The sequence below is a fragment of the Poecile atricapillus genome, chromosome 33, assembly GCF_030490865.1.
Source record: "Poecile atricapillus isolate bPoeAtr1 chromosome 33, bPoeAtr1.hap1, whole genome shotgun sequence".
Lineage (NCBI taxonomy): Eukaryota > Metazoa > Chordata > Aves > Passeriformes > Paridae > Poecile > Poecile atricapillus.
In genome coordinates, this window is record NC_081281.1 from 1,753,998 (window position 1) to 1,766,236 (window position 12,239).

Here is a 12,239-nt window from a genome sequence, read left to right on the forward strand (position 1 = left end):
AGTTGGGATGGGCTGGGTTTAGGTTTGGTTTAGGGTCAGTTGAAGGCTGGCTTTGGGTTCATTTCAGGTACTTTTGGGTTGGGGTTTGGGCCCAGTTTGGGTTTCTCAGGGCAGAGGGGGCTCAGCAATGGGGGTTTGTCTGTTCCTTTCCTGCTTCTGTCCGTTTGTCCTTCCCTGTCCTGTCTGTCCTGGTGCTTCCTCCTTGTCTCTTTCTGTCCCTGCCTGTCCCTGCCTGTCCCCTCTGTCCCTGCCTGTCCCTCTGGCCTGGCTGGGCTTTTCTTGCCCTGCCTGTACCTGCCTGTCCCTGTTTTTCCTTGCCTGTACCTGCCTGTCCCTGTTTTTCCCTGCCTGTCCCTGTTTTTCCCTGCCTGTCCCTGTTTGTTTTTCCCTGCCTGTCCCTGTTTGTTTTTCCCTGCCTGTCCCTGTTTTTCCTTGCCTGTCCCTGCCTGTACCTGTTCTGCCTGTCCCTGTTTGTTTTTCCCTGCCTGTCCCTGTTTTTCCCTGCCTGTACCTGTCTGTACCTGTCCTGCCTGTCCGTGCCTCACTGGCTGGGCTCCAGCCCAGCCCAGCCCAGCCCAGCCCAGCCCGGCACTCCCAGATGCTGCCAGACCTTCCCTGTCCCTGCCTGTCCCATCCTGGCACTCCCAGACCTTTCCTGGCACTCCCTGTCCCTGCCTGTCCCTGTCTGTCCCATCCTGGCACTCCCAGACCTTTCCTGTCTTATCCTGGAACTTCCAGACCTTCCCTATCCCTGCCTGTCCCATCCTGGCACTCCCAGACCTTTCCTGGCACTCCCTGTCCCTGCCTGTCCCTGTCTGTCCCATCCTGGAACTTCCAGACCTTCCCTATCCCTGCCTGTCCCATCCTGTCCCATCCTGTCCCTCTCTGTCCCATCCTGGCACTCCCAGACCTTCCCTGCCCTTCCAGACCTTCCCTGTCCCATCCTGTCCCTGCCTGTCCCTCTCTGTCCCATCCTGGCACTCCCAGACCTTTCCTGCCCTTCCAGACCTTCACTATCCCTGCCTGTCCCTGTCTGGCACTCCCAGACCTTCCCTATCCCATCCTGGCACTCCCAGACCTTTGATCCCAGCCCATCCCAGTTTCTCCTGCCGGCTGTTTCCCTGCCCAGCATTTCCAGACTTTTCCTGGTATTTTCCTGCCCTTCCAGACCTTCCCTGTCCTGTCTGTTCCTTCCTGTCCAGCATTTCCAGACCCTGTCCAGACCTTTCCTGTCCTTCCCAACCTTCCTGTCCCACTTCATCCTTCCTATCTCAGACTTCCAGACCTTCCCAACCTCCCCTGTCCTGTCTGTCCTGATGGGTTTCCAAATCCTGTCTGTCCCACCAGGTCTTTCTCTGTCCTTCCAGACCTTTCCTGCCTCTCCAGACCTTCCCTGTCCTTCCTGTCCTGTCTGTCCTACTTCATCCTTCCCATCTCAGCACTTCCAGACTCGGTTTGTCCTCCCAGACCTTCCCAGCCCTTCCCAACCTTCCTGTCCTGCTGGGTTTCCAAACCCTGTCTGTCTTACCAGGTCTTTCTGTCCTTCCAGACCTTTCCTGCCTCTCCAGACCTTTCCTGTCCTTCCTGTCCTGCCTGTCCCACTTCATCCTTCCCATCTCAGCACTTCCAGACTCGGTTTGTCCTTCCAGACCTTTCCTGTCCTTCCTGTCCTGTCTGTCCTGATGGGTTTCCAAACCCTGCCTGTCCCACCAGGTCTTTCTCTGTCCTTCCAGACCTTTCCTGCCTCTCCAGACCTTTCCTGTCCTTCCTGTCCTGAAGGGTTTCCAAACCCTGTCTGTCCCACCAGGTCTTTCTGTCCTTCCAGACCTTTCCTGTCCTTCCTGTCCTGTCTGTCCCACTTCATCCTTCCCATCTCAGCACTTCCAGACTCGGTTTGTCCTCCCAGACCTCTCCTGTCCCACCTGTCCCCCTTGGCTGATCCCCACCTTCTCCATCCCTGCCCTCCCCAGCCCCCCGAGCCCCTCACCACATTCTCGGGGCTGGGTCTCTCGGGCGTGATCTGGATCCACTCGATGCCCACGCCCTGGGGACCGTTGTCCTCGGGCTCCAGGACATAGGGACAGCCCAGTTTGACCGAGTCGCCCTTGGCCAGGTACAGAACCTCCCGGCCGTTGCCGTTGATCCTGACGGCCACGAGGAGAGCTGGGGACAGAACGGCACCGTCAGCCCCTGAAACGGCGCTGTCACCCCCAAAAACAGCATTTTCACCCCCAAAACGGCATTGTCACCCCTGAAAATGGCATTGCCACCCCTCAAAACGGCATTGGCACCCCCAAAAATGGCATCTTCACCTCCGAAAACGGCATTGCCACCCCCAAAAACGGCATTGCCACCCCTCAAAACGGCGCTGTCACCTCCAAAAACGGCATTTTTACTCCTCAAAACGGCATTGTCACCCCCAAAAACGGCATTGTCACCCCCAAAAATGGCATTGTCACCCCTCAAAACGGCGCTGTCACCCCCAAAAACGGCATTGCCACCCCCAAAAATGGCATTGTCACCCCTGAAAATGGCATTGCCACCCCCAAAAATGGCATTGCCACCCCCAAAAATGGCATTGCCACCCCCGAAAATGGCATTGCCACCCCCGAAAATGGCATTGCCACCCCCAAAAATGGCATTGCCACCCCCAAAATGGCATTGCCACCCCCAAAATGGCATTGCCACCCCCAAAAGGGCATCGTCTCCCCAAAAACGGCATTGGCACCCCCAAAACGGCATTGGCACCCCCAAAAACGGCGCCATCACCCCCCAAAACAGCATTGTCACCCCCAAAAATGGCATTGTCGCCCCCAAAAACGGCATTGCCACCCCTCAAAACGGCATTGCCACCCCCAAAAATGGCATGGTCACCCCCAAAATGGCATTGCCACCCCCAAAAGGGGCATTGCCACCCCAAAAAACGACATCATCAACCTCAAAACGGCACCGTCACCTCCCTGAAATGGCATCACCAACCCCAAAACGGTATCGTCACCCCCCAAAACGGCGCCATCACCCCCAAAAACAGCATTGTCACCCCCAAAAATGGCATTGTCACCCCCAAAAATGGCATCTTCACCTCCAAAAACGGCATTGTCACCCCCGAAAATGGCATTGCCACCCCCGAAATGGAATTGTCACCCCCGAAAATGGCATTGCCACCCCCGAAATGGAATTGTCACCCCCGAAAATGGCATTGCCACCCCCGAAAATGGCATTGCCACCCCCAAAAATGGCATTGCCACCCCCAAAAGGGGCGTTGCCACCCCCAAAAACGGCATCTTCACCCCTCAAAATGGCATTGCCACCCCCAAAAATGGCATTGCCACCCCCAAATACGGCATCGTCACCCCTCAAAATGGCATCGTCACCTCCGAAAATGGCATAGTCACCACCAAAAATGGCATTGCCACCCCCAAAACGGCATCTTCACCCCTCAAAACGGCATTACCACCCCCAAAAACGGCATTGTCACCCCCAAAAACGGCATTGCCACCCCCGAAAACGGCATTGTCACCACCAAAAATGGCATTGTCACCCCCAAAACGGCGCCATCACCCCCACAAATGGCATCGTCTCCCCAAAAACGGCATTGCCACCCCCAAAAACGGCATCTTCACCCCCTCAAAATGGCATTGCCACCCCCAAAACCGGCATTGTCACCCCCAAAACGGCGCCATCACCCCCACAAATGGCATTGCCACCCCAAAAATGGCATTGCCACCCCCAAAAACGGCATTGTCACCCCCAAAAACAGCACCTGCACCCCCAGCCCACGGGGGACAGGGATGGGGAAGGGACCCATCGCACCCCAAATTTGTGCCCCGACACACCTTGAACCCCACAAATGGCAGAACCCAAACCATGGGGAGCAGGGACGGGGTTTGGTCCCATGGCACAAAAATCCCACACCTGCAGCCCCAAAAATCCCAGACCTGCACCCCCAAAGACCCCACACCTGCACCCCCAAAGACCCCACACCTGCAGCCCCAAAAACCCCACACCTGCAGCCCCCAAAAACCCCACACCTGCAGCCCCAAAAACCCCAGACCTGCACCCCCAAAAACCCCAGACCTGCACCCCCAAAAACCCCACACCTGCAGCCCCAAAGACCCCACACCTGCAGCCCCAAAAACCCCAGACCTGCACCCCCAAAGATCCCACATCTGGGAGCCCCAAAAACCCCACACCTGCAGCCCCAAAGACCCCGCACCTGCACCCCCAAAGATCCCACACCTGCACCCCCAAAGACCCCACACCTGCAGCCCCAAAAACCCCACAGCTGGGAGCCCCAAAGACCCCACACCTGCAGCCTCAAAAACCCCAGACCTGCAGCCCCAAAGACCCCGCACCTGCAGCCCCAAAAACCCCGCACCTGCAGCCCCAAAAACCCCGCACCTGCAGCCCCAAAGACCCCACAGCTGCAGCCCCAAAGATCCCACACCTGCACCCCCAAAAACCCCACACCTGCAGCCCCAAAAACCCCACACCTGCAGCCCCCAAAAACCCCACACCTGCAGCCCCAAAAACCCCAGACCTGCACCCCCAAAAACCCCAGACCTGCACCCCCAAAAACCCCACACCTGCAGCCCCAAAGACCCCACACCTGCAGCCCCAAAAACCCCAGACCTGCACCCCCAAAGATCCCACATCTGGGAGCCCCAAAAACCCCACACCTGCAGCCCCAAAGACCCCACACCTGCAGCCCCAAAAACCCCACACCTGCAGCCCCAAAGATCCCACACCTGCAGCCCCAAAAACCCCAGACCTGCACCCCCAAAAACCCCACACCTGCAGCCCCAAAGACCCCACATCTGCAGCCCCAAAAACCCCAGACCTGCACCCCCAAAAACCCCACAGCTGCCACCCCTGACCCCACACCCGCAACCCCAAAAACCGCACACCTGCAGCCCCTGACCCCACACCTGCAGCCCCAAAAACCCCCACACCTGCAGCCCCCCACCCGCGGGTCGCATCTCCCACATCGGGCTCCCGCGGGGATGTCGCGGGGATGTCGCGGGGATGTCGCGGGGGATGTCGCGGGCGTGTCCCGGTCCCCTCGCCGCTGTCACCCCCGGCCACACGCGGACCTCGATGCCCCCTGCCCTGGCCAGCACAGGAGCCCGCAGGTGGCCGCAGGAGCCCGCAGGTGGCCGCAGGAGCCCGCAGGTGGCCGCAGGAGCCCGCAGGAGCCCGCAGGTGGCCGCAGGAGACCGCAGGTGGCCGCGGGAGCCCGCAGGAGCCCGCAGGAGCCCGCAGGTGGCCGCAGGAGACCGCAGGTGGCCGCAGGTGGCCGCGGGAGCCCGCAGGAGCCCGCAGGTGGCCGCGGGAGCCCGCAGGAGCCCGCAGGTGGCCGCGGGAGCCCGCAGGTGGCCGCAGGAGCCCGCAGGTGGCCGCGGGAGCCCGCAGGAGCCCGCAGGAGCCCGCAGGAGCCCGCGGGTGGCCGCGGGAGCCCGCGGGTGGCCGCGGGAGCCCGCAGGTGGCCGCGGGAGCACGCAGGTGGCCGCAGGAGCACGCAGGTGGCCGCAGGTGGCCGCGGGAGCCCGCAGGAGCCCGCAGGAGCCCGCAGGTGCCCGCAGGTGCCCGCAGGTGACCACGGGGCGCTCCCCTCGCTCCATCCCGGGGCTCGGAGCATCTCCCGGGAGCCGCGATCCTACCTGGCAGGATCCCGAGGAGCAGGAGCAGGCTGGCGCCGTGCCCTGCCATGGCGGAGGAGGAGGAGGAGGAGGAGGAGGAGGACGCAGGGAAGGCTCCGAGGCTCCGAGGGCAGCCGGCCCGTGCGGGGCCCTTTTAGGCGCTGGGCCGGGGCCGCTCCTCCCCGTGGGGCGGATTCCTGTGGGATGAGTGAGTGGCTCCGAGCTGTGCGTGGCTGCCGCCCTGCTCCGCTCCTACCCCCTAATTAATTCGGCAGCGCCCGGCCCGCCGGACCCCGGCCGGACAGCGGGGGGACACCGAGGGGACAGCGCGGGGACACCCCGGGGAGGGACGGGGATGGACGGGGCAGCGGTGGGGACAAAGCTGCTGGAGGTGGCAGCTCGGCCCCACGGATCCCAAAAGGGTTCTGGGCTTGGAGAGGGACTCGAAGGGCTTAAAGGTGTGGTTGGAGCGGGGGTTTAAAGGCAGCAGATCCCTCCTCCGGACCTGCCCCTCGGCCGGATGGCACCAGGACGCGGTGGCAGCGTGGGGACCGTGGGGCCACCGAGCCCATGGGTCACTGCACGGGGACGTGGTGGTGTGACAGTGACAGGGCCATGGGGACAGGGACATGGCAGGGATGGAGAAATCAAAACAGGGCCATGGGGACAGGGACATGGCAGGGATGGAGGAGCTGGGACAGGGACACGGGGACAGGGACATGGCAGGGATGGAGGAGATGGGACAGGACCATGGGTGGTGGGGACAGGGACATGGCAGGGATGGAGGAATCAGGACAGGGCCACGGGGACAGGGACATGGCAGGGATGGAGGAGATGGGACAGGGACATGGGTGGTGGGGACAGGGACATGGCAGGGATGGAGGAGATGGGACAGGGACATGGGTGGTGGGGACAGGGACATGGCAGGGATAGAGGAATCAGGACAGGGCCATGGGGACAGGGACATGGCAGGGATGGAGGAGATGGGACAGGGTCACAGGAATGGATGGAGGAGTTGGGACAGGGACACACGGCAGTGGATGGAACACTTGGGGACAAGGACAGTGGCAGTGGATGCAGGAGACAGGGACAGGGACACACAGCAGTCCTTGGGGACAGGGACATGCCAGTGGATGCTGGGACAAGGACACACGGCAGTGGATGGAACCCTTGGGGACAAGGACAGTGGCAGGGAATGGAACCCATGGGGACAGGGACACATGGCAAGGGATGGAACCCATGGGGACAAGGACAGTGGCAGGGAATGGAACCCTTGGGGACAAGGACATTGGCAGGGAATGGAACCCTTGGGGACAGGGACACAGCAGGGGATGGAACCCTTGGGGACAGGGACACAGCAGGGGATGGAACCCTTGGGGACAGGGACACAGCAGGGGATGGAACTCTTGGGGACAGGGACACTGGCAGGACAGGGAAGAGCTGGGACAGGGACACAGGAATGGCTGGAGGAGATGGGACAAGGACATGTGACAGCAGGTGACACCAAGGGGGCTCAGCCCCATGGAAAGGCCATGCCAAGGACAATGTCCCTGCCCATGTCCCTCAAGGTCACACGAGAGACATGGACACCATGAACACAGGGACATGGGGACACAGGGACATGGGGACACGGGGACATGGGGACACAGAGACATGGACACCATGAACACAGGGACATGGGGACATGGACACCATGAACACGGGGACATGGGGACACAGGGACATGGGGACACAGAGACATGGACACCATGAACACAGGGACATGGGGACATGGACACCAGGAACTTGGGGACATGGGGACACAGGGACATGGGGACACAGAGACATTGACACCATGAACACGGGGACACAGGGACACGGGGACATGGGGACACAGGGACATGGACACCATGAACTCAGGGACATGGGGACACAGGGACATGGGGACACGGGGACATGGGGACATGGGGACACAGGGTCATGGGGACATGAGGACATGGACACCGTGAACTCAGGGACATGGGGACACAGGGACACGGGGACACAGGGACACGGGGACATGGGGACACAGGGTCATGGGGACATGAGGACATGGACACCATGAACTCAGGGACATGGGGACACAGGGACATGGGGACACGGGGACATGGGGACACCCGGATCCTGTCACCCAGGAACCACTGTGTGCCCCCACCTCCAGTCAGGGACCCCAAACCCCCCAAGTGTCCCCAGGGTCACAGGACAGGAGATGGGACAGGTGTCCCTGTCCCTGGTCTGGGTGGCTGTGACCCCCCCCGGGCTGTCACCCCCTGGCTGTGCTGTGTCCCCACACGGAACGGTGACACCACCGGAGTGTGAGACCCCTTCTTGGTGCTGTCACCTCCTTTTCCTCCTGTGTCCCCATCCCTGCGCTGTGACCCCCTTTCTGTGCCGTGTCCCCTCAGTGCCATGTCCCCTGAGTGCTGTGTCCCCTGAGTGCTGTGTCCCCTCTCTGCCGTGTCCCCTCTGTGCCGTGTCCACTGAGTGCTGTGTCCCCTCAGTGCCGTGTCCCCTCTGTGCCATGTCCCCTGAGTGCCGTGTCCCCTGAGTGCTGTGTCCCCTCTGTGCCATGTTCCCTCTGTGCCATGTCCCCTGAGTGCTGCGTCCCCTGAGTGCCATGTCCCCTCTGTGCCATGTCCCCTGAGTGCTGTGTCCCCTCTGTGCCATGTCCCCTGAGTGCTGTGTCCCCTGAGTGCCATGTCCCCTCTGTGCCGTGTCCCCTCTGTGCCATGTCCCCTCAGTGCCGTGTCCCCTGAGTGCTGTGTCCCCTCTCTGCTCTGTGTCCCCTCTGCTCTGTGTCCCCTCAGTGCCGTGTCCCCTCTCTGCTCCGTGTCCCCTCTCAGTGCCATGCTCCCTTTCCATGCCATGTCCCCTCAGTGCCGTGTCCCCTCTGTGCCGTGTCCCCTCTGTGCCGTGTCCCCTCAGTGCCATGTCCCCTCTCTGCTCCATGTCCCCTCAGTGCCATGTCCCCTCTGTGCCATGTCCCCTCTGCTCTGTGTCCCCTCGGTGCCATGTCCCCTCAGTGCCGTGTCCCCTCTCTGCTCTGTGTCCCCTTTCCATGCCATGTCCCCTCCCTGCTCCATGTCCCCTCTGCTCTGTGTCCCCTCTCTGCTCCATGTCCCCTCTCTGCTCTGTGTCCCCTCTGCTCTGTGTCCCCTCTGCTCTGTGTCCCCTCTGTGCCATGTCCCCACTCCGCCGTGTCCCCGCTCCGGTGCCAGCTCCGTGCCCATCCCGGTCCCGCCCGGCCCGGTTCTGCCCCGCGGCCCCGCTCGGTCCTTCCGGTGGCTCCGGGACCGCCCGAACCGGGACCGCCCGAACCGGGACCGCCTGAACCGGGACCACCCGAGCCGGGACTGCCCAGCCGGGACCCCGGGACCGCCCGAACCGGGACCGCCCGAGCCGGGACCGCCCGAACCGGGACTGTCCAGCCGGGACCCCGGGACCACCCGAGCCGGGACCGCCCGAACCGGGACCGCCCGAGCCGGGACCCCGGGACTGCCCAGCCGGGACCGCCCGAACCGGGACCGCCCGAGCCGGGACCCCGGGACTGCCCAGCCGGGACCCCCCGAACCGGGACTGTCCAGCCGGGACCCCGGGACCGCCCGAACCGGGACCGCCCGAGCCGGGACCCCGGGACCGCCCAGCCGGGACCCCCCGGCCCGGTTCTGCCCCGCGGCCCCGCTCGGCCCTTCCGGCGGCCCCGGGACTGCCCGAACCGGGACTGCCCAGCCGGGACCGCCCGAGCCGGCTCTGCCGCTGCCCCGGCGGGGCCAAACCCCGGCCCCGGGGCCATGGGCTGCTCCAGTTCCCGTCCCGGCTCCCAGTTTAACCCTTCCCGCTGCCAACTGGGACCGGCCCGGCACCGGCGGGGCCAAACCCCGGCCCCGGGGCCATGGGCTGCTCCAGTTCCCGTCCCGGCTCCCAGTTTAACCCTTCCCGCTGCCAACTGGGACCGGCCCGGCACCGGCGGGGCCAAACCCCGGCCCCGGGGCCATGGGCTGCTCCAGTTCCCGTCCCGGCTCCCAGTTTAACCCTTCCCGCTGCCAACTGGGACCGGCCCGGCACCGGCGGGGCCGTCACTGGGGGGGACCCGGGACCGGTGGTGGCTCCGCGGGGACACCTCGAGCCCCCCGGGGCTGGGACACGCGCGGGGGGACACCGGGGTGACACGGCCGGAGTGTGGCCATGGAGGGGTGGACACTGCGGGGGACAGCGGGGGATGGGAGTGGGGGATGGGAGTGGGGGTGGAAAATGGGGGTGGAAAACGGGGATGGACACCAGGAATGGACAGTGGGGGATGGGAGTGGGGGATGGGAGTGGGGGTGGAAAATGGGGGTGGAAAACGGGGATGGACACCAGGAATGGACACTGGGGATGGACAGTGGGGATGGACACCGGGAATGGACACTGGGGATGGACACCAGGGATGGACACCAGGGATGGACACCAGGAATGGACACCAGGAATGGACACCAGGAATGGACACCGGGGATGGACACCAGGAATGGACACCAGGAATGGACACCAGGAATGGACACTGGGGATGGACAGTGGGGATGGACACCGGGAATGGACACCAGGAATGGACACCGGGGATGGACACCAGGAATGGACACCAGGAATGGACACCAGGAATGGACACTGGGGATGGACAGTGGGGGATGGGAGTGGGGGTGGAAAATGGGGATGGAAAATGGGGATGGACACCAGGAATGGACACCAGGAATGGACACCAGGAATGGACACCAGGAATGGACAGTGGGGGATGGGACTGGGGATGGAAAACGGGGATGGACATGAGATGGACACTGGGGATAGAAAATGGGAAATGGACACCAGGGATGGACACCAGGGATGGACACCAGGAATGGACACCAGGAATGGACACCAGGGATGGACACCAGGGATGGACACCAGGAATGGACACTGGGGATGGACAGTGGGGGATGGGACTGGAGATGGACACCAGGAATGGACACTGGGGATGGACACTGGAGGTGGACACTGGAGGTGGACACTGGGGAGGGATGGACAATCCTGCTGGTGGACACTGGGGAGGGATGGACAATCCTGCTGGTGGACACTGGGAAGGGATGGACAATCCTGCTGGTGGACACTGGGATGGACAATCCTGCTGGTGGACACTGGGGATGGATGGACAATCCTGCTGGTGGACACTGGGGAGGGATGACCCGAGGGATGGATGTGAGATGGGCACTGGGGGTGGCACTGGGAGTGGCACTGGAGGTGGCACTGGGGATGGACACAAGGGATGGACACTGAGATGGACACTGGCGATGGCACCAGGGATGGACACTGGGGATGGACACTGAGGGTGACACTGAGGGTGACACTGATGAGGGACACTGAGGATGGACACTGAGGGTGATACTGAGGGTGACACTGAGGGTGACACTGAGGGTGGACACTGGGGATGGACACTGAAGGTGACCCTGGGGATGGACCCTGGGGATGGACACTGAGGGTGACACTAAGGGTGACACTGAAGGTGACACTGATGAGGGACACTGAGGATGGACACGGGATGGACACTGGGAGTGGACACTGAAGGTGACATTGATGAGGGACACTGAGGGTGACACTGAAGATGACACTGAGAGTGACACTGAGGGTGACACCGAGGACGGACACTGAGGATGGACACTGGGGATGGACACTGGGGATGGACACTGGGGATGGACACTGAAGGTGACCCTGGGGATGGACACCAGGGATGGACACTGAGGGTGACACTGAGGGTGACACTGAAGATGACCCTGAGGATGGCACCGAGCACCACAGAGGGGCTGGCACTGGTGACAATGACCCGAATGTCCCTGAGACCTTGGTGACCCCAGTGTCACATCTGTCCCCAGGAGGGACATCCAAGCCTCCAGTGTCACAGCTGGGCCTGGCAGGGGACAGCGAGGGTGGCCTGGCCAGCAGTGTCCCCACAGTGTCCCCACAGTGTCCCCACAGTGTCCCCACAGTGTCCCCAGTGTCCCCAAGCTGTCCCCAATGTCCCCACGCTGTCCCCACGCTGTCCCCACAGTGTCCCCAAGCTGTCCCCAAGCTGTCCCCACATTGTCCCCAAGCTCTCCCCACAGTGTCCCCACACTGTCCCCACACTGTCCCCACACTGTCCCCAATGTCCCCAATGTCCCCAAGCTGTCCCCAATGTCCCCACACTGTCCCCGTGCTGTCCCCAATGTCCCCAAGCTGTCCCCAATGTCCCCAAGCTGTCCCCACACTGTCCCCAAGCTGTCCCCAATGTCCCCAAGCTGTCCCCAAGCTGTCCCCAATGTCCCCAATCTCTCCCCACGCTGTCCCCACACTGTCCCCAATGTCCCCACACTGTCCCCACAGTCCCCAATGTCCCCACACTGTCCCCACAGTCCCCAATGTCCCCACAGTCCCCAATGTCCCCAATGTCCCCAATGTCCCCAATGTCCCCAAGCTGTCCCCAATGTCCCCACACTGTCCCCAATGTCCCCAATGTCCCCAATGTCCCCAATGTCCCCAAGCTGTCCCCAATGTCCCCAATGTCCCCAATGTCCCCAATGTCCCCACACTGTCCCCAAT

General features: G+C 62.7%; 1 long non-coding RNA gene across 1 annotated transcript; it reads right to left on the bottom strand.

Annotated features, from left to right (window-relative positions):
• Positions 1-242: 242 nt before the first annotated feature.
• LOC131590604 (uncharacterized) lies at positions 243-623 on the bottom strand. Its single transcript, XR_009280160.1, has 3 exons — positions 453-623; positions 325-374; positions 243-294 (listed from the first exon to the last, which is right to left on the bottom strand). It is a non-coding gene; the product is annotated as an uncharacterized LOC131590604 (long non-coding RNA).
• Positions 624-12,239: the final 11,616 nt, after the last annotated feature.